Source organism: Marmota monax, unplaced genomic scaffold (genome assembly GCF_021218885.2).
Source record: "Marmota monax isolate L192 unplaced genomic scaffold, Marmota_monax_Labrador192_F-V1.1 WCK01_AAM20220418_F8-fsc00118, whole genome shotgun sequence".
Classification (NCBI taxonomy): domain Eukaryota; kingdom Metazoa; phylum Chordata; class Mammalia; order Rodentia; family Sciuridae; genus Marmota; species Marmota monax.
In genome coordinates, this window is record NW_026695231.1 from 7841646 (window position 1) to 7845033 (window position 3388).

The window sequence follows — 3388 nt, forward strand, 5'->3', positions numbered from 1 at the left end:
TCATCACCTTCCCCAATAAATCCTTTTTATGCTGAAACTACAGGTAGGCTGAGACAAAGAGAAGGGGACTTGACATCTCATGGCAGAATGTACACAGGATTTAGGAAGCTATATGGATACTGGCTCTCTGAGAGTAGCTGATAGTGAGGGACCAATCAGAAACCTAAGCTTGGTTCGGTGATATTTCTAGGTATTTATAAGCTTGGTCAGCTGAATGCCGTAGACCTGAATTTCTACCACCTTGGAAGGATTAACATCCACTTCTCCATGCCTAACTACTTTAGGCAGAGTCCTAACTACTTTAGGCAGGCCAGGGCCTTGGGCGAGTAGCTGACATTGCAGGGCAACCCTCAAAAGGAAGGTGGTACCCAGACTCTTCTCACTTAGTGAGAGTCTCCTTGGAGTCCCCAGAGAAGAGGAAAATGCCTGTTTGAAGAGAGAGGTTCCAGTGACCTCCAGGATCTCAGAGCAGTTGCCAAGCTTTCTGTCAGTGAGATTTAAAAGCCATTTACTTGTGTTTATTTTATATTTAATGAGTTGGTTAATGCCAAAGGCAAAACTGATGTCCCATTTATTTTGGATACTGAACATTTGCACACAATTCCACTTAAAATACAGGATCAGGAATGTAGGCCATCACAAACCCTGAGAAAGAGCTTACAATAGCAGGTGATGGACATTTGAGGTCAGGTCAAAATATTCACCCTCGATGGATGGACATTGCATCCTGTGAGGCAACTTTATGGGGCAATCACTGCAGAGAGTCACAAACCCCCCCAAGCTGGAGATCTTGAAAAGAACATGTGGGAAAGACGCTGGGTGGGCTGCCTTAGAGGCTCACTTTCATGCCATTCCTTAGAAAAAGTTAGAAACTTGCAACCAGGAGATCAAAGTAGTTTGTGTGTGTGTGTGTGTGTGTGTGTGTGCTGAGGACTGAATTCAGAGCCTCACACATGCTAGGCAAGTGCTCTACCACTGAGCTGCACCTCCAGCCCCCTAGTAGCAACTTAGGCACAGGATAGGGGGAAAAAAAAAACAAGGTGCGCCTGATGGAAATCAGACAGAGAAACACCCTTTCCCTCCTCTCCTACTGATAACGGGGCAGAGTGAGAAGATGAGCTTATGGGAAGGCTGCCAATTTGGTGAAAGTCTGTGTGGGTGGTCAGGTGAGCTAAACTAGCCAAATGTGACTTTAGGAAACCATCTATGAGGCTGCCATCAACAGTGATGGCAGGCTGCTGCTTCAGGCAGGTGCCCCCAGAATTTCAAGAGTGTGACAAACTAATCCATGATGGCAGAAAATACAGAGATACAGAGATGCTCTTCAACTTATGAGAGGGTTACAACTAGATAAGACCACACTGTAAGTAGAAAATACTGTAAGTAAAAAATGCATTTAATACAGCTAATCTACTGAACATCCTAGCTTAGCAACACAGAGCACTGTGACATTGGTGGTCATGATGGACTGGGAGTTGTGGGCCGAGGCAGGATCAGACCACATGTTGCCAGCCCAGGATAAGATCAAAATTCAACAGTGTCTACTGAATGCCCATCATTTTGTCATCATCATCAAGTCAAAAAAATCATAAATTGAGACATTGTTAAGTCAGAGGCCATCTGTGCTACAGTCTGTTGAAAGTGACCAGAGTGGCTCTCGACCTTGATTCCAGCTCTGATAAGTGTGTTGTCAGTACCACAGCTGAACACTGCATTTCCCAAAGTTGTATTGGTCTGTGGAATTCTGACTATTTGCCTGGAGGGATGTTCCTAACAAATAATTCCATGGGCAGCCAATAAGTTTGGGAAGTTCAGCACGCCTCACTCCTCTTAAAGACAGAACAGCCTGTTGAAGGCTCTAAAGAGACCTGCACAAAGATGACTGTTTGTGTATAATTCTTCCCTACCCTCGAGTCTCTTTTTGACTATCTTCTGAGAAAGGCTCCTCTGACTCTAGAAGGAGCACCAGCCAGGAACCAGGAATCCCAGTGCCTTCATGGGAAGATTGGAGGAGTTAAAGTGGCCCCCCTGCCCCAGGGAGGAGGGCTGTTTTTAGAATGCTCCTCTTGTCTTCCCCCTGACCAGGGCACAAGGATGGGAAGTATTTTAGATCAGCTCTCCAATTGTGGGCTTTAGGAAAAAGCATTCCCTTTGCTTGGGCTCATTTTCCAAGCCAGCATGCGTGGCTGACAGGGTGAGAGAGGAACCCAGGTTCTCACCAGTCCTGGCCTAACAACAATGCTCAGTGATGAGCATAACTCCTGGATGCTTCATGCACCAGAGAGCTGCCTGCTAGCTTTACTTTTCTGTTGTAATGCCTCTCAGCTAGAGTTACTTCTCACTCTCCAAAGCAAAATTACCTCAAGGGTCCTTGGGTTTGAACCATTCACATATATGCTCTTTAAAGTGTGCTCTCATATCAGCAAGAACCGACATTGTTTGTTCCTACCACTTTTCCCAGACCTGGACCAGTAAGTTGTGATAGCATCTTAAATTACACAATTTTAAGTAAGAGGAAGAATCTGTCTTGGTACCACAATGTTCTCAGAATTGTCTGCTCTGACTACACTTTCTTCAGAGGAAGAAATCCAGGCCATAGCTTTGACTATAACCTTAGGGTCCCTTAAAACACAGCTGACAGGGGCCCAATGTGGCTCTCATGCTCTGTGGCCATGTTCAGAGACAGAAGCTGCCCTAATCACATTATTTGTCTTCCTGGACAGCCTGTAGGTATATGTTAAGTAACAACAAGGGCTGAGAAGTGTCTTCCCATTCACCTTCTTCCAAGGCCATATTTGATGGGTGGATCAAGTTCACTCATGTTCGGCTCCTGACCAATTTAATGCATTCATTTTTGGTGGTCCTCAGTCACACTCTCTTACCTTCTCAGAACATTCTAGACTGTTCTCCTATCTATCTCCCTCATGAAACTCACAGCCCCTGGTTCTTTCCCTTCATTCTTAATGCTCTTCACCAGTTCCTGACTTGTGTCTATCATAGTCCAGTCCAGATGAAGTCCAGTTCGATCTACATCAAATCTCACATGGATTGATCTCCCTCTTTCAGGTTTCCTGAGAGTACTACAAATAAAGTATTGTCATAATTATTTCCACTTAATAGTTTTACACCTAATAAAGAGATTGAGTCTACGGGGGCTAGGGGAGGGGCATCTTCCAGATGACTCGTCCAGCAATTAAAGCGGCTTGTTAGTCGGAGGCCTGGGATGGCTGAGGACAGATGGAGAGCTCTTCTTTGCAAGCAGCTCTGGTTAACATCAACTGGGAAAGCTCTTTGTAAACACATGAATAATTGATCGTCTAGTGCTCACATAGCTACCGCGGATCTGAACCCGTATGACTCATTTGCGAGCCATTCCTGTCGTCTGGAT